We start from the raw sequence: 19,837 nt of genomic DNA, 5'->3' as shown, positions 1-19,837 counted from the left end.
TCTTTCTTCCTGAATTTCTTTCCATGCCAATGGACATTAAGCCAACATAACTGGTCTACTCAACCTCCCTAACATATGATGAGCATCCTGACCTTTGATTCTCTGCTCATCTCATGCCTCTTGAATTTTCTTTCTATTTCTTTCCATATTTTTAAACTTTTTTTCCCCAAGGTTGAACTTGGGTTTCATCTCCTCTGTTAAAAGTCTCTTCTTAATCTGCTTTTCTAGAGCAACAGCACCAGTAGCATATACATGGATATAAATAAATATATAAGAGATGTATTATGAGGGACTGGTTCATGTGATTACAGAGGCCAAGAATGCCCACAGTCTGCCATCTACAAGTTGGAAAGCCCTTAGGGGAGCCCTAGTCCAAACCCAAAGACCTGTGAACCAAAGGAGCTGATGGTTCAGGTCCAGGTCAGGTCTAGGTCTGAGAACGAAGGCCTACAAACCAGAGGGCCCAGTGTCTGAGGGCAAGAGAAAATGGATGTCCAGCTCAAGCAGAGACCAAACTCACACCCCCCCCCCCATCCTTTTAGTTTTATTCAAACTCTTAATGGATTGGATGATGCCCACCCACTCTAGCAATGGAGATCTTTACTCAGTCCACTGATTCAAATGTTAAAAACTTTTGGAAACACGTTCACAGACCTGGAGGTCTGGTTTTCCAGGAGGTACCTGGAGGTCCAGGTACCTGGAAATATTTTTATCCACCATCTGGCATCCCTTAGTCCAGTCAAGCTGACATATAAAATTAGCCATTAAAAGCACACATAGTCAACAAATATTTATTGAGTACCTACATATAGTTAGGTAATTCTCTAGGCACTAGGGATATCACCTTAAAAAAGAACACTGTCACTCTTCTCCGGAATCTCATGGTTTCCTTTAGCTACTTTCAAAATTTCTTGATGTAAGAAATATATTTTACATCAAAATCCACCACACAATTGTGTATTTGCGTCTGTATACACACACACACACACACACACACACACACACATTTCACAATACAGTATCCATGCATGCTGCCCTCTCATATCTTCTATTTTAAATGATGCTGGTTGTGATCCACTGCTATGGTTTTACAGCTTCCTAATGAGTCTCAACTCACAGTTTAAGGAACACTAGTCCCATTGAGAAACAGACAGGAAAACAGTCATATATATAAATGATGATGGTGTTGTGTTAGAAGCATATACTTTTTGTTGTTCACAAAGATTCACGTTACCTATTCCAGTAGGGTCAGTGGCCTGTGTACCTCTTTGTATGCCTCCACTCTCTCTCAATCTTGGTATAGGACCCCCCCACAGGGAATGCAATAGATCTATTCTTGTTAATGAGGAGAGTATATTGCTATTGTTAATGATTGTGCTAGCTCAGGTCCTCTTAGATGCAGATCTAAGAACAAATTATAGGTATAAGAAATTTATTGGTGGCAATGCCTATGATGGATAAAGGGGGAGGTGCAGGAGACCTCTCAGGCCATGATACAGATCTGACAACTCGACTGCAACACAGTTCCATGAAAGGTTTTGCTAAGCTGATGGGGTGTCCTTGTGCCAGAACCACCTATTACAAGAGACTCAAATGTTGCAGGAATGGGCCCATCTCAATACCCATGTGCTTCTTCAGGGGCTACCAGCAGCTGTAGGCCTCAGTATGAACATGGTGGGGAATCAGGAGGGTCAGCAGCTGGGGTGTTGGGTCAGTTATCCTCCCTGCAGTTAAGATTGGTCATTGTTTTGTTTCTTTTCCTTTAAGATTTTTAATTATTTATTTATTTTAGGGAAGGGGAGAGACGGAGTATGAGCAGGGGAGAGGGGCAGAAGGAGAAGGAGAAGCAGGCTTCCCACTGACCAGAGAGCCCGATGTGGGGCTCGATCTCAGTACACTGAGATCATGACCTGAGCCAAAGGCAGGTGTTTAACCAACTGAGTCACCCAGGCGCCCCAAGAGTGATGATAGTTTTGATATCATGGGCTAAGTTTTCCTTTTCACCCAGAAGCAAATGGGAAAAAGATTTTAGATAAGTATCTGTTGTTTTCTAACTGTACCTTGCTGTAGGTTCCTCTCTTGTAGCCGCCTCTGGCTGTAGAGATGAGGCTGTTTCCACCTGCCCCCGACCTCCCTAGCTGCCCAGCTATGGGAGAAGTTTTAGGAGTTCTTTCTCAGGTTAGTGTTCCTTAGAGGTGGGGTGGGAAAGGGAGTTAGGGCTCAAGGAAGCAGGTAGTGGGGGATATCTGAGAAAAAGTGCTGGCACCAGCTGGTTCTACACAAAGAGCATGGATCTTTAAACCCAGAGACCCAAATAAATTATCCCTGATTAGTGACTCAGTTCTGTCTCTCCACTCCCTGTCCCTTACATCTATGGCAACCCACATGGCAGACTTAGGGGCCTTGCAGAGACTTCTCTACACATTTTAATTGAAACACTTCAATTTGTTCAACAAAGCTTTCTTACATCTTCAACAGACTGTGAAGTTCCTAGGGAGCTGGGATCAGCTCTGTTCCTTCTAGTGTTTTCCACTCTCTTGGAGAGAGCTTCCCAGGTTAGGTCATTGACTGGACACCATCTGATGGCCTCTTCCCTGCCCACTGGGAATAGGACCTCTCAGTGATCGGAACTTAAATGTGATCTAGCTTATTCATGACTGTCAGAGCAGACTGGCAAGATACACGTCTGTGCCCACATTTTTAGGTAAAGGCCCACCCACTGGCTTTTATGGCTGGAGAGCTCCACAGCTCTTCCAAGTTCTGGCCTAGCTCTCATATCACTGCTCATGAGTTAACTATGAAAGGAAACATCAGCTGGGTTAAATAATGACTATACTCTGTTCAGCATTCTACTTAGCAGGGACTTAAGCCCTGTGCAAGGAAAATCTCGTGAAGCCTTATAACAGTTCTTTAAAAGAATTAGCAAGAAATCCATTTTGCCAGTCTGGGGAAAGGAGACTTGCAAATTAAGGCAGACTCAATCAGTCGAATGACAGTCAGGCATGGTTAGTAATGGTGTGACACCTGGAAAATGGGAGGCAGAGACGGAGTCTGTGAGCACGTCCCCTCCAGGCCCTATCAAATTGGCAACTGCTAGACTTTGCCTCTGGTGGTTTAGAAGACCACCAAACTGAAATTTAACCCATACATTCTTCACTTATTTTTGATAGAGAATTAAGTTCCTCTGTCTTGCTATCTCCATAAAAGAGTCAGAATTGAAACTGTGTGTCTCACACAATGTGCGTCATCGTGATAGTAAACCCCATTGTGGATCTGGGGACACTGAGCTTCAGAAGAAGGGCTGATTTTTTCAGACATAGGTAATGGCTGCTGCAGAGTACAGAAGTCATCCAATCTATCTTCCTTTTTAAAAATTATTATTTATTTTAATTATTATTTATTTATTTGACAGACAAAGATCCAAGTAGGCAGAAAGGCAGACAGAGAGAGAGGGGGAAGCAGGCTCCCCACTAAGCTAGAGCCCAATGCGGGGCTCAGTCCCAGGACCCTGGGATCATGACCTGAGCCGAAGGCAGAGGCTTTAACCCACTGAGCCCCCAGGTGCCCCACCGGTCTGTCTTCTTCTTCCTGAAGTTGGACAATAAACTGGCTTATTGTACCCCAAGAAGTCTGCAAGGACCTGTTTCAGCTCGATCTGACTAAATCTCAACTTGGACTTACGGGAAATAAAGTGATTGACATCAGTGGACTAAAAAGCTCTATTCTATTCCTTCTTTTCTCAAAGCTGGCCAGTTTAATGGCCGTGGATTTCCTACAAATGTATCCCAAGATTTCTATAAAACCCATTCTATGTCACATAGGCTGCAGCATGCAAGGCAATTCCCAAAAAGCATCCTTTAGGGACCCAAGCCCGAGCTAATTATCATCATACCATCCACTGGGAAATTTGTTGTTGACTTTGGCTTTGCCCAAATACCATTGAGGCTTCTGCAGTTCATTGGTCTACGCTGTCCCCTGTTCTTTGCTGCCCACATGGTAGGCAGTGTGGTGTGAGCTTTTTTCAGAGTCTTGGATGGTTTCTTATTGCCTCTGAAGAAGGTGACCTTTTGGGGCACCTGGGTGGCTCAGTTGGTTGAGCAGCTGCCTTCAGCTCAGGTCATGATCCCAGAGTACCAGGATCAAGTCCCGCATTGGGCTCCAGCTCCACAGGGAGTCTGCTTCTCCTCTCTCATGCTCTCTTTCACTGTCTCTCTCTCTCAAATAAAAAAATAAACGAACGAACGAACGAACAAAAAAAAAAACCAACAAAAACTAGAAAAAAAAAAAAGAAGGTGACCTTTTGACTTTGTACTCAAATGTCCTTATGAAAGGTGTTTCAGATCTGTCTGTCACATTTGGAGGAAACTTCCAGCCATTATGTTGAAGTACTAAGGCTCATTCAAGTTCACAAGACAAATGCAAAGACGCAGGACAAGAATGAGAGATGGAGAAGGTGGTCCATCTTTTAAAATCCTATTCTGCTTCCAAGATCTTTATCATCCCTAGCTAAATTGGCTTCCCTCTTCTCTGTATTTCTATACACTCTACACTTCTTTTATGACATTTACCAAATTTTTTGTATCACCAATAATTTAATAATTTATTAGTAATTACAAAGACCTTGCATTTACATGATCTTCTTAGGTCTCTGGAGCTTCCATAATGACACATGCTATCTCTTTTGACTCTTCTAACACCTTGGACAAGTTACTAAATCTCTATGAGCCTCGTTTTTTTTTCCTTTTTAAAAAAAAGTTATATCACCTTTTCTTAAAAGGATTGGCATATTTTGTCAATGTGGGAAAATAAGATTCATCCAAATAAAGACTTATTGAATCACTTAATCAAATAATGCTCTCCGGGTCCTTGTAAGGAGCAGATCAACTAATGGACATGATGACTGACTTGTTAAATGCAAAGGCATATCCAAGTATAGAACAACAAAGACTAAAGTTTCTAGCTTGAGGGCCAAGACAGAGACTTGAAGCAAAACCTGAGAGAGGGAAGATTTACATGTTGTAATTGACTATCTGACAGGATACGTGTCGGGCCAGTCAGACTTTTGGGCTGGTCCTCAGGGGACAATGTCAGGCCTAATAGGTGTGCAGGTCAATGGCATGTGGGCAATAATTGAAAACAGGAGCAGGGATTTCACGACCAGGGAGATGGTATAGCGTGAGAAGAGACTAAGAAGCAGCCTTAGGAAGGCCTACACGGGAGTAAATGGAGACGAAACGGCTGGGGAGGAGCGGATTGGCAGGAAAACCAAAAGGAGGAGAAAATTCCAAGCCAGACTCCTGAAGTCAAACGAATGAAAAGAGACTTTGTGTTAGCAGTTTAATAGGCCCCTGGCAAGTTTGAAGAGGGTGGTTTCAGTAGTAGGTTGAGTGAAACAGACATGAGGAAACAGAGTCAGTTAATGGAGCGTCTGCAGTGTTAACCACCCTTTTGAGAAGTTTGGTGATGAAATACAATGGACAGATTGGATGGTAGTTTGAAGAAGGAAAAGAACCAAGGAAATGAAAGAAATAATAATAGCTAATTTTTAACATCATTTCCTTCAATGAACAGACATTTCCATAGCATTTGTAAAGTGTCAGGCACTGTCCTAAGTGGTTCAGGAAAATGAATCGATTTAATCGTTCAGCTCTACACCATGACAGTTATTATTATCTCTATTTTTACAGATGAGGAAGCTGAGGCACAGAGTGGTTAAGTAAATCGTATGAAGCCACAGTTAGCAAAAACAGAACTGATATTTAAACTCTAGGTAACCTGGGGTGCCTGGCTGGCTCAGTTAAGAGAGCATGAGACTCTTGATCTAAAAGTTCAAGACCCATGTTGGGTGGGGAGATTACTTAAAAATAAAAATCTTTAAAAAATTTTTTAAAGATAATTTTTTAAAAAGATTTATTTATTTGACAGAGAGAGAGAGAGAGAGAGAGACAGCAATGGGGCTCGATCCCAGACTTCTGGGATCATGACCTGAACTGAAGGCAGACACTGAGCAACTGAGCCACCCACACACCCCTAAGAATTTTTTTAAGTAAATGAACAAATAAGAGTAATAATGGAATCCTTGACAGAAAAACGAACAAAAAAAACTCTGGAAAACTGGTTGAAAGTCCTTATTCTAACTCATATTTCCCCCATCTGGAATGGTTTTGGTAGTAACTTGAAAAAGAATTATCAAGATTTTTTCCTATTTTTAACGGCAAGGAGTTCCACTTGATTGGGTGCTAAGAAAAGGAAGCCAACACTTTAAGAGAATAAACAAGAATTTCTGGATAATGAATAAAACAGGATCTCAGAGCAAGCGAGTGGCCATGGTGAGCAGGTGTATCGGACAAGAACTGCCACGAATTCTCCTCCAATAGGAGGGAGATGGGGGAAATAGACATTGGGATGAGAGAGAAGGGATGGGAGAGAAACCCGAGCAAACTCATTTCAGACGGACTCTAGTAAAGTTTCCACTGAGAGAACAAGTACGGGGAGTGTCTGATGGCTCAGGAACAAAAAGCTGGAGCTTCCTGGAACTTCCCGGAACCAGGAATCAGCTCTCACCAAATTGCACAGAAGCTTGCTGGTCTGATCGCCTGGTATGAATGCAGGCGTCCTAGATTCAAAGCCACATGCTGTCAGCCTCCTTTGTCACAGCTCTCAATCTGCTGAGAATGCTGCAGAAGACCAGATAAGACCAGTTAGCACTTCCCTGGCTTCATGTTTCTATGGAACCCAGAGAAAAGAGCTCCTATACCTCAGGGGGCCACGAAAAGGTTAAGCTTGAGCTGGACCTCAGAAGCCCAGAAGAATCTGAAGGATAAAGAGGTACAGTTCTTGGTAGTGGAAGGAGAGAGAGGAACAGAAGGCTCAAAAGAAGAGAGGCAGACCTAGAAGGCGCTCTTGGTCACAGCATAGGGGCTGGGCGTCCGGGGAGCAGGGGCGTTCAGGTCAGAAGACAACACTACCCAGGAACCTGGTCTGGATTTGGGGTCCTCTGGGTCCTCATGTGTCTACCAGCCTTCTTGGTTTTCTTCTACCTCTGTTTTACTTTTTTTCCAAAGCAATTATCACTTCCTAAAATGCCATATTTAAAATTTGTATTTTATTTGTTTATATTTCTTAGGAAAGCTCTCTGAGAACAGGGATTACTGTCTGGTTCACAGGTTTATGTCTAGGGCCTGAATCATGCAGTTTCAGGACTAACTGACGGTCCTTTCAAGTGTAAGCTCGGGATCCAGAATTACAGCTTGACTGTGAAGCAAGGGCTGGCAACCTGCTTCTCAAATGGGTGTCCTTCAACATCCAGGTGAAGAGCCGGCTCACAAGGATTAAAGGCAAAGGGCTCCTGGGTGGCTCAGTGGGTTAAAGCCTCTGCCTTCGGCTCAGGTCATGATCCCAGGGTCCTGGGATGGAGCCCCCCATTGAGGGGGGGGTCTCTGCTCAGCAGGGAGCCTGCTTCCCCCACTCTCTCTCTCTGCCTGCCTCAATGCCTAGTTGTGATCTCTCTGTCAAGTAAATAAACAAAATCTTAAAAAAAAAAAAAAAAAAAAAGAATTAAAGGTAGAAACTTCCAGGAACTGAGGACTAAGGAAAATGTCTTCCCTGAGGGGTGGGGGAGGGGGTTACAGCACAGATGGATTTTAGGCCAGTTGATCTGGAGTGGGTTGGGTGGAAGGGTCAAGTCCCTGGGGGGACTCGACAACACCGGGAGGCCCCACGGGTTGTGTGGAGCCCTTGGCTTTTACTTATCTGTCCCACAGCTCTGTGGGGCTGTGTCCACCTCAGTAAAGGGACCGTGTGTTCCAGAGCCCTTTTCCAGGCGTCTTCCCTCGGATCCTGGTTCAGGGAACAGGGTCCGTGTATCCACGCCCGGTTCCTTAGACTGTGCAGGAGGAAAACAGGATCCCACCCCACAGACACTGAAGTTCCAAGTTGGCTTTAAACAAGGCACCAGGACACACGCTGTGTTAGAAAAATACAAACAAGCAACAAAAAGAGTCAGTTTAGGGGCACCTGGGTGGCTCAGTGGGTTAAAGCCTCTGCTTTCGGCTCAGGTCTTGATCCCAGGGTCCTGGGATCGAGCCCCACATTGGGCTCTCTGCTCAGCAGGGAGCCTGCTTCCTCCTCTCTCTCTGCCTCTCTGCCTACTTGTGATCTCTGTCAAGTAAATAAATAAAATCTTTAAAAAAAAAAAAAAAAAAAAAAAAGAGTCAGTTTACTTTTAGACGGTGGCGCTGCTGTTCAGAAAGTCAACCGGCCCCTTGTCAGGAAAGGTAATTTGTCAGGCAGGGCGAGCTGGCCGTTCCGGGGACCCCGGCACATGCTCCCCACCTCCCAGGGAGAGAGACCTGTTGGCTTTTGGTTTCCTTGCCCCAGAGAAATCTGGAAGGCGGCCTCCTCTCCCGATGAGAATGCCCAGGAGGGAAGACTCAGACTGAGAAACCTCTGCTTGGATGCTGGGGAAGGGTGGGCGCTGGGGGACAGCCGGTTACACCTGTCAACTCGGCTTCCTCAGCCCGAATAAGCACTTGGAAGGAGGCGCCCCTCCCTCAGGCCAGGATGCCTGCGCTCAGAGTCCGTTTCGGGCTGAGCAGAGAGGCAGGCAGGGCCGGAGCCCAACTCCCCGTGGCCGGAGAAGTTCTGCTGCTGCTCCTGGAGCTCTGGTCTCCGCCAGTCTGTTCTCCACCGGAGGGCCGGGCTTCGATACCTCCGTGGGGATGCTCCCTGGCCAAGGACTCACGTGTCATCGCTGCTGGGCCCTGATAAACGGGCTGTGGGTGTGACCCTCCAGCCCAGGAGACTGATAGGGCAGAGTGTGGCTGACTGAATCCGCTCCAGAATCAGCAGAGAGTGTCGTGTTCCTGACCACGTTCTCCCCGCGCTCCCTCTCTCTCTCGCATGCCGTGGACATGCCCCGATGGAGAGCAGAACTGAGTCATGAAGCCTGCTCCACCCCAGCCAAGCCAGGGCTCTCGCCCCAGTTCTGATCCCCGGGGAGCTGTGCGTCATGGACCGACCCAGGGAGAAGGCACGAAGTAACATTAAATTGCTGAAGTCCGTCCTAGAGCCCCGTTCCCCGTCCCTACCCAGGGGCCATCCTTTCCTCTCTCCTGATCCTTGGGGAAATTGTGTTACTCATGTAACTGTCTTTATGAAACCTCAGAACTGTCCTCTGACACTATCGATCTCCTTCGCCACCCAGCTTTTAAGGCTACGGAGGCCTGAGATGTGGCTCTGCCCACCGCACTCCTCACAGACACACACTCCAAGGGACAGAATTCATTGGATTGCTTTTCAGCTTCTCTGGTCCTTCAACTCTGCTCTCAGTGGGTTTGGGGGGTAAAAGGGGTGGGTTAGGCCAATAACCACCACCAATGCCCAAGTACCGAAGCTCTTTCCTCTGTGACCTAGTGTTTTCAAACACTGAGGCCTCCACAGGAGGTAGCTGTAGGAGAACCAGTTCCATTTTTAGATGTCTGCTTCTTCAGTCATCTTGTTTCTTTAACTATTAGAGGGAATACTGAAGAAGGTGAGACCCCAGAAAGTCCCATTGTCCTCTTCTCCTGGAAAAAAAAGATTGAGGGCCTGCTACGAGGCCCTTCCCTAGGCCTTTTCTAAACCTTCCTCCCCAAGTTGGGCAAGAGAGGGGTTGAAGAGCCTTATAATGTGTCAGAAACAACTTGCAAACCATATTTACCTGTGGAGCCCAAGCACGTGGGAGCTGAGAAACAAAGAGAGCTGAGATCCTAGGCCCGCGCTCCTGGGATTTTAGTGCACTTTGGAACCAACTAGAGGGCTCCTAAAAGCAGTATGCTGGGTCCCATCCCAGTGTTTCAGCTTCTGGAGAACAGGAATGGGGCCTGAGAATATGCCTTTCCTATAGGCTCCTGGGAAATGTCGAGGATGCTGCTCCAGGACCCACTGGTTTATCGAAAACAAAGGGATTCTCTGGCTTCTCTCTAGCAACCCAAAGTCATGGTGCCCTTTTCATTCCTTCATTCTTCTGCAGAGCAGAAAGGCTGGGTGGAGAGTGCTGCTATTGGGAAGTCAGGCTGCCTAGGTTTGAATCTTGGCCTCTGTTTATCAGTTCTGTAATCCTGGTCAAATGCCTTAACCTCTATACCTCATATTTCTTCACAATAAAAAATATAGCTGACCCTTGAACAATGCAAGGGTTAGGGTTGCTGACCACCCCCCCGCCCCGCTCCACTGAAAATCCATGCACAACTCCCCAAATTTAACTATTAAGCCTACTGTTAACTGAAGCCTTACCGATAACATAAACAATTATCACATGATGTATGGGTTATATGTGTTATAGTGTTTTATGTGTTATAGGCTGTAACTTTACAATAATGGAAGCTAGGGAAAAGAACATGTTATTAAGAAAAGCATAAGAGGGACGCCTGGGTGGCTCAGTGGGTTAAGCCACTGCCTTCAGCTTGGGTCATGATCCCAGGGTCCTGGGATCGAGTCCCACATCGGGCTCTCTGCTCAGCGGGGAGCCTGCTTCCTCCTCTTTCTCTCTGCCTGCCTCTCTGCCTACATGTAATCTCTCTCTGTCAAATAAATAAATAAAATCTTAAAAAAAAAAGAAAAAGAAAAGCATAAGAAAGAGAAAATACATTCACAATATGGTACTGTAAAAAATCCATGTGTAAATGGGTCCGTGTTGTTCAAATCTTTGTTGTTCAAGGGTCCACTACTGACATCCTCTAAGAGCTTACTATGTGCCAGGCACAGTCCTAGTGTATTTACTATTTATGTAAATCATTACGAGACTATGGGGTAAGTGTTAACTCTTATCCCCCCCTTACAGATGAGTAAAGTAAGGCAGAGAGAAGATAATAATAAATGCCCCATAAGATTATTGTTTGGATTCAATGAGATAATCCATGCCAAACTGTCATTTGAACATCTAACAATGTGAGCTACTTTTATTATGGGACCAAGGATCTGAAGTTCCATTCCCTTCTTTTGAGATTTTTAGGGATTTGCCCAAGACCATGAACCATCCCACTTTCTTCCGGGTCCTGTGGAAAAAATTTACAAATCACATCCCGCCACCTCTCCGACATTTGGATCCTCCCACAAGAGCGGGAGTGGTGAGGAGGAAGTCTGCAAGAAAGCAACGGTGTGTGCGCGCCCGGCTGAGCAGGGAGGCCTGTAGGAGACCTGACAGGGACGGCTCTGGAGAATGCAGACTGTTTGCAAGCTCACCAGACCGAAAGAGGAGAGAAAAAGAGAAGAGAGAGAATGGCCCAAGCTCCGGAGCTGCCTGCGCCAGCACATTCCAGCATGACTGACCCTTACTAGCGGCCTTTGTTTTTCTACCAGAGCAGAGCGGGAGGGGATGGAGGCGGTGGCGAGGGCAGAGACACTGGGCCCATGCTTTTCCTGACCTCAACACATTTTAAGTTTTCTTTTCACAGATCTGGACAGAGGGTTTTCATTCAACCAGGGCTGAATATGCATACTAATAGGTATTCATCACATCATTAAGTGAAGCGAAAGCTGATGATTAAAACTTCAGAACCTCCCAGCTGTAAGAAAAGATTCTGAGACACAAGGACTCATCATGGTTCGAACCCCTGCTCTAGCGCCTCTTAGCAGGGGGCTACCAAGTCTCCTCCCTCTGTCCTCACACCCTGCCCTGTCTCTGGGTCAGCTCACGTGTGCTCGGCCCTGGGGGTGTCACCTCTGCCGGACGGTTCCTGACTCCCTTTCCCAGCCACACCCTGGCCCAGGCTGGATGAAGGGTCCACCTTCGGTTCGGTCACAGCCCCCCTTTTATCCCGTCCTTGCCCGATGGCTCCCTGACTCGTCTGCCTCCTTCCCTTAACATGAAGGCACGAGCATCACTCACTTTAATTTCCCAGTGCCAAGCACCACACCAAGCTGGAGTCGATCACCATTCAATATGTACTCACTTAAATATTTAAATACTTTCATGCATGCCCACCCTCTCCTTGCCACGCTAAACGTGAGGGGAGGGCTTGATTCCTACCTCTGAGAGAACAATGAAAGGCAGGAAACGCTCGCTGACTAATCCAGTCTGGTTAGCAGTAAACACTGAGGGGAAAACACGTCTGAGGTGCACCCAGCTTAACCAAGGGCGAATTAGGGGAGTTGAGCAAACGAGAGGGGGCCCGATCCGTGTCTGAGCTGGTCCTAGGTGGACAGATGAACGGGAATGTGACTGAGCGTAGACAAAAGAACGTGAGCTCGCACAGCAGGCCTCACTGCCCAGTTTGATGCCTTTCTAGATACCTTGTTCTTCCTGTGGCTACAAGTCTGGTAAGACCAGCCTTCCAGAGAGCCTTCCCCACGATGAAGGGGTTAGGAGCGCCACAGGCAGGCTAAGCAAGGCTTTATAAAGCTGGCCATCTTGTAGGGCTGAACATTACTCTGGTCTAACCGTATCCCTGGCAGATCTCTCTGGGCCCACTCCTCAGACCCCCTAAGTGCAGACTTTCTTTCCTACTTCAGTTGGTCCCAAATATGAACATCTGGTCAGAAAGGGAATCAAGAGTAAAAAGGCATTTGGCTGGGTGGACAAGTACTTCTGGACAGATTCCTATAAAGTCCTCTCCTAATAGGTCAACAGGTTCCTCTTTCTGGGAAGGCAGCTAGTCTGTGGAGAGTCCCCAGGTGTGCACTTGCTACGGAAGATCTCCATGGTCCCTTGTGTTGTCCCTGGTGACCCTTTACTCTCTGCCACAGTCTCATCAGTTTTGTGTTCTTACTTCAGTAGGATGAATACGTGCTCATTGAGGGCAGGTATATATTCTGGTGCTTTCTGTGTATTTGAGCACAGTGCTGGGCCTGGGGAGAGAGGGAGAAGGGGAGGCAATACTTACAGAAATTTAATAAAAATCAAGAAAGGCATTGGGCAGTAAGCTCCAGGCCTATCCATTGTATTTCCAACCCAAAAGCAGTGTCCTCAGGTAAAAGCCTGCATGGAACTTCTGTAATATGGAAACAGGCCCCACAAAAAGCATGTTGCAGTCGATTAAGAAAGCTGGTGAAGCTTTTCCGAGGCTGCTAGGGTCATGTGTCCACTGTCAAGGGAGCTCCCCCTCCCTCCTTGTAGGCTACAAAGTGAACGGAGGCCAGAACCACTTCTTTATTTTGGAGCAAAATCTGGCTCTACTAATCGCCGCTAGCACAAGGACAACTCATCCCTGGGACCAGTTCCTTTTTTCCACCAACATTAAATTTAGTTTTCTTTTCCTCTAGCTCTTCAAGCTCAGAGAGCTGACAGAACAAATGTCCTTTCTGGCATTCAGGAAGAAATGGCTGAAGGAAAAAGAAGTGGTTGTCTTCAAATCTCTGGGGGGAAAACGTGATATGGAGAGGGATTGACTGGTTTTGTCCGACTTTCCATGAGGGACAGTTAGAAGTGCAGAAGCCGCATGGAGACTGATTTCAGCTCAGCACGAGGGAAAACTTTCTACCAATTCCAGCCATCTAAAACGGGATGATCTGTTTCATGGGGATAATGAGTTTCTGCACACTGAAGGTACTTTTGAAATATTTAATTTACTTTTTTTTTAAATGAAAAAGTAATAAATACAACAGGATAGAACTCAAACCTATATGTTATAAGAGTGAGTTTCCTTTTTACCCCTGTTTCCCAGACATTCCTTTTCTTCTGAAGAGGCAATCTCTTCTTACCTGGTATTTGGCCACAGGCCAGACAACTCTCTGTGGGGAATACTGGAAATGGGCCATGGTTTTTGGCATCGAGAAAGATGGCCTCTGAGAATCTTCTATCCCTTGGATCTCCCCCTTTATGTTTCTAGCACATAATCTTTAAAGTGTTACTACGAAACTGAGTTTGATTCTGTAAAACACACTTTCCCTGCTCAAGGACTGGGTGGCGGACTTAGGACTGGCAGTTGGGTCCTCGGCCAGTACTAGACCAGTTCTGAGCAGCCCGTATAGCAACAGACAGATTCCAACCCATGACAAAAGAAGTATCAGAGGGAAATGGACCATAGACCCCATGCCAGGTTTGTGGGAACCCCTTTGCCAAATGCAGTCCTTCCCCCATTTGAAACTGAAGAGAACAAAATGACAGGGAGATTGGGGAGGGGCAAGGTTTAGAGGAAGGGGCTGGAGGTGGAGCCGGTGGAAGACAGGCTGTGGATAGAGGGCAGAGAAGGGTCACAGTACCATCAGGGACTGCTGGGGGTTCCTCACACTGGTGACCCGGACAGTGACCCCTTTCTTGTCATTGGAAAACCACAATACTCTCTTGGCCTTTTTTCCTGGCTATCTCTTGCCTTTTCCACTTTCTCAAATGCCTCTACAGTCTGCTGTCAGAGTCCCCAGGAGGTCTGGTTTCATCTAACACATGGGCTGCACATGACTCCAAGCACGGAATCTCTTTTCATGTACTTGGAGAATTCAAAGGCATTTTTGGTCTTGAAGGTGAGCTCAAACCTCTGATCCTGACAGATGAGTCTGGCTGCAGTGTTCAAGGGCACTGAGACTTGACAAATCCAGGAGGCATCTGTCCTATTTCAGGAGCTTGGCTATTTCCCCAGAATGAATGGAGGGAAGTTAAAAAGAAAAAAAAAAATGTAGGGCTTTCAAACAGGACTCCAGACTCCTTTAATGACAAGAAGTACAAAAGGCCACCTCACCTATCCCTGGTTCGGCTTCTTAGAAGGGAAACAAATAATAAAACCGTTTCGTTATCGTCACTGTTACAATGGCCATCATTCATTTTAAAGAATGATGTAATTATCAAATGTAAATTGAAGAAAAGGCGCATACTTTCTGGACATACTTTCCTGTCAGCAATAACAGAGAACATGGCAAACAAAATAAAAGAATCGTTAAGGATTTTCTTACCCAAGATAAAGTTGCAGGACATCTCAGGTGACAGAGTGACAGATTATTACACAGTTCTGTGCTTAGAGGGATGGTTGGCCTCAGTTCCATGAGCCAGGCACCTGGGCCATGGGAAACTCTGAGGTGGAATCAGGCTGGGGCTGGAGGGTGAGCATCAGCCAAGAAGGTCAAGGCAACATCGTGCCATGAAAACTCCACTTCTAAGGAGAACAATGATATCAACAGCGGAAGTAATGTCAAGGAAGGCTGATATGTTTAAGTGTCTGCCACAGAGCTATTTGCTAGGAATTTGGCATGTATGTTCTCATTTTTGCTTCACAACACTTGTAAGAAAGGGACTCATGGTAACCTTGTTTGGAGGCTTAGAGAGGTCAAGTCACTTTCCCAAGGTCACACAATCAGCAAGTAAAAAGGTCAAGGGCAAACCCAGAGCCCTTGACTTCTCAGATTCTCCTGTTACTCTTAGGCTGTTACTCTTAGGCTGAACTGAGAGGCACCAACCCAAACATGGAAGGACAATTTCAAAGAATGATCTTAGGGTGAAAGGAAAAGAAAAATTAGCAAAGTTAAGGCTTGGAAAACCAAGAACTTATCTCCAGGGATCACATGACATGCAAAAAGTAGTTTGAGGTGAGTGATGTAGAAGTAAATCGAGAAACAGAAATGTCTGAGACTTGAGTCTCAGAGACTTGAGACAGACCTGAGACTGAGAAATGTCTGTTTTTGTTTTTGTTTTTTGTTTCTTCTAATTGAAGTACAGTTGACGTGAGACCTATCTTCTATATGATGCCTCTTTGTGCGGTAGGGGAGGTGTGTGCCTTAAGGGAGTCCTGCTGGCTTGACTCGAACGTTTCCCTGCCCCATCCAAGGCTTCCACCTTCCAGACAGGACAGAACTGGGGAGGAAGTACATGAGCTTCGGGTAGAACCCAAGCCCAGGTGCATTTCTGCATTCCATAACCAACACCCCTGTGTGAGTTTCCAGATCCATCCAGTGGATGTGGAGAGGAATGTATTGGCTAAAGAAAGGAGTCACACTGGCTGAATATGTGTGTCTCCAACACAAATCACAGAGCACTCCTCCTAAGCACTCCTGAGCAAGAAACCCTATTAATTTAGCAACATGAAAAATGGAGAAACTCGTAACAAAAAGGACATGAGTGATGTAAATTGGGGGAGAATGAAACAGTGATCTATTTGTCTTAACGAAGCATGCTTCAGACCAAATACACACCAAAGCTATTCCTGGTATTGAAACAGCGTTTAGGTAATATGAAATAGCCTTCTTCGGTCTAATCTCCACATTACAAAGACATCTTGACTTGGTAACTGTGATCTGAGCACACTCATCCCTGGATTAAGGTTTCTTACCTGTTCCCACGAACCTTAGCCTTGTTGAAGAGCTTTCTTTCCCCCTTGCTTGCAGGAAGAGGCACGCAACATGGAGAGGAGGGGTCTATAAGCGCTTCTTCAATGTTTCATGGTAGGCTAGGGGCAGAAAACTATTCTGGCCCTTGGCAGTTTCCCAGGACCCCAATGATGTGCTTTCCTCTGCAAAAGGCCTCATCCTATTCGAGAGTGTCTGTTCCCACGGCACCTCCAACTTTATCCATGACCCCCTTTTACCCTCAGAGAATAAAATATGCTGAAAACACTCGGTACCACCCTGCTTGTGTGCACAGAGAGAGCCACGAATGTACTGCCCCACACGTGCTGGAGTCAACTCCTACTGGTCACAAGGGCCAATTGTTACATTTTTAGAAAATCGATGAGCTTGTTAAGTTTCAAAATGGCCGTGCTTGGAGTATTTACACCACAGCAATTGGCAAATGCCATAATCGGGGCTTTTCTTTTTTTTTTTTTTTCTTTGAGAACTAAAAATAAGGGACCACGATTCCTTCACTGGATACACCATGCCTTCACAATTTTTTTTCAGCCAAACTTGGTCAGAGCATCTCCTAAATCACAGATCTTGCAGTCGGTCTTGGAGCTCTAATGACAGATGATACATGATCTCTGGAGTGGAAAGACCTCATTAACTTTGAGCCACTCCCTGATCATTCTCCTTACTTCTAAGACAGGTGAAAGCTTTGAGTCTATCTGCACCTGAGATTAAAGTAGTCTGAGGTCCCTCCCACTTGTCATGATCCAACATCCTAAGAAAGACATTCAGAAGCTTGTAAGCAGTTCATCTCAAAATGAAATCTTTACTCAGTGACAGAAAAAAATCAAGCCCCTGACTCATTAGAAATATTTTTCTTCCTCTATCTCTTTTTCTAACTTTTACCCTGGATTATTGGGGGGTTTCACGCCAAAGAAAATAACATAGTATGGAAATTCCCTTGGGTAACTTGGGGCCTTTGCTTTTGCCAAAGACTTTCAGATTTCTGGAACAGATTCATAGGGATTTCATAAATGCTACTTATCTTTAGTTTATTTCAAAATCTTGTTCAAATACATAATTTTCTCATCATTAGCTTGCCCCTGCTCCAGTTTTAATTCCATGGCTATGACCAGAATGAACAATTCCAAAGGGAAAAAATAGACTGACTTGAGTTATGTGAGCCTCTTTTGCCGGTGGCTGGAGCTAATCTGATCTCCTGATTCTCTCGATGACCTTGAGCTATCACTTTCCTGATCAGCATGCAACAGGAGGGCATTTCTAGCCACAGGAACATTTAAAGGATTAACTGTGGCCCCTTAGCAATCTTAGAAAACATAAAGGCATTTAGTTATTACTTATCCCATACTGGCTAGTTTAAAAGACAGGGCCTGCTTTGTCTAAATCATGGAAACCCTTGGATCCCTTACCTCTAAGAACCATAATCAGCTTAAAAAGACCTGAAACTGTGACTGCTCAGCATTTCCTGCTGAGGATCAGAGCTGGTACTGCGGTTGCTCACAGGAAATGAAGCAGGATCAGGTAACAGCCTCAAAGACCTGGGTCACCAGAGAATGTGACCCCTGACATTCTCTTAAGGGGAACTTGAGAATGGAAAATGATAAAAGAGAATCCCAGGCCCTCAAATGTGAGGGTACAGAAATGGGGTGAGAGGTAAGGGAATTACAGATTTTTTTTCCTTCTATTTCCGTCTTTCGTGGCTTCTGTTCTTTATCTTTGCTGATTTTTTGAGGGTATTTCATTTTTAAGTCTCCTCTATTCTAAAGACAGCAAGTATTTTGGGGGTACACCTTTTGTGTGATACATTCTGGAGGTATATACACTGAGGAAGAAGATGCCATTTCTAACCCCCCAAGGAGCACACAGTCCATGGGGGAGAAAGAGAAGGAAAGAATGCCAGCCGAGTATGTTAGGGAACAGAATGCAGTAGAACACAGGTATATAAGAGCTTATGGAAGGGTTTCCTAAGCCACCCTGGTCATGTTAAGGGGAGCTTCCTGGAAGAGGTGATATCTGAGCTAATTTAGGGACAAATAGACATTATCCAGGCAAGTGAGTGGGGAATATATGCTAAAAGAAAGCAGAAGAAGAGAACACGTATAGAGACATAAGAGAACAAGATACTTCGAGAAGCTCTAAGTAGAGCTGGAGCTTAGGATTTGATCTAAGAGGAGTGGCAGGAGATGACTAATTGGAGACCAGCCCTGGAATGTTCTGGAATGTAGGAGGTGCTAAAGAACTTGCAGTTTAGGAGCCACTGAAGTATTTTAAGCAAGAATGGCCCCTTATTGGGGCACCTGGGTGGCTCAGTCATCAAGCATCTGCCTTCGGCTCAGGTCATGATCCCAGGGTCCTGGGATCAAGCCCCGATTTGGCTCCCTGCTCTGCAGGAAGCCTGCTTCTCCCTCTCCCACTCCCCCTGCTTCTGTTCCCTCTCTCATTATGTCTCTCTATGTCAAGTAAATAAATAAAATATTTTTTAAAAAAGAGAGAATGGCTTTATTAGAGTTGTGGCTTAGAAAACATTTTTAAGTAAAATAATTAAGAGTAGTCAATAGTTGTTAACCACCTATGATGTGTCAGGCAAATTTGGGGCATTTTTTTGATATAATACGTGTCAGTCACACAACAGCCTTTCCCAAAGCCATATGGCATCAGAAAGGTGTAGTGTCAGGATACAAACCCAGCCAGGCCACCGCCAGAGACTCTGCTCTCAACAACTAAGCTACAGACTATCTTTTGTTATTGCTTCTCCATCACAAATGTAGTGTCGTTCTCATCGCTTATATATTTCTGGTTGTTTTTCAATTTTAAGCCAGTTTAAATTCCCCAAGCAATTCCCATGCATACACAAGAGGTCTTGCTTTTTTGAAAAACCCCAGATTTTGATTATATAAAGTCTAGGGAGTTTATAAATTGGAAGGAATGCACAGAGAAGTTCGTGTTGACTAGACTATTTTGGTCTTTCTACAGTGATCAAGTAGCTCCTCGGTGACATTTCCCTATGTTTCAGTTCCGAGCTTGGCTGGGAGTCCCCAGGAATCCCTCTCCCACCCTCAGTTTCTAGATCCCGGAATGACTTACTCCTTGTCTCTATTTACTGCACTTGGAGCTAGTCTTTTTGGAACCAAATTCCCAGTTAACAAGGAGCACAATAAAGAAAAATCAAATCAGAGTTCAACGAGGGATCGTTAATACAATAAAAAGAAGGCTGTCTTTCATTCCTAGAGGGCCAATCTTATACTTTTAGGAAGCCGCAGATTATGCATAGCTCCTGAGGTATACTTGCAAATAACCAAATGTCACTTTTATTCGGTCATCAGCCTACACTTGCAAGCACCTGCTGTGTGCCGGGCACCACACCAGCTGGCTACAGAGAGATGTTAAGTCATGGCTTCCTCCTTCAGACCTACTGGAGTTGCTCAGTCACTGATAACTTTATAATGTGGGTGTTTATACCTTCATCTCCCTGAACACCTCCATCTCCTCCGTGACTCTTGCCACCTGCATCTTTCAACTTGTAAGAAATCCCAAGACACTCCTTTCCCTGAAATGGTCCAGTTCTATGCAG

This window comes from Neovison vison, chromosome 10, assembly GCF_020171115.1.
Source record: "Neovison vison isolate M4711 chromosome 10, ASM_NN_V1, whole genome shotgun sequence".
NCBI lineage: Eukaryota > Metazoa > Chordata > Mammalia > Carnivora > Mustelidae > Neogale > Neogale vison.
The sequence above is the reverse complement of the archived record's forward strand: the minus strand, read 5'-3'. Positions refer to the sequence as shown.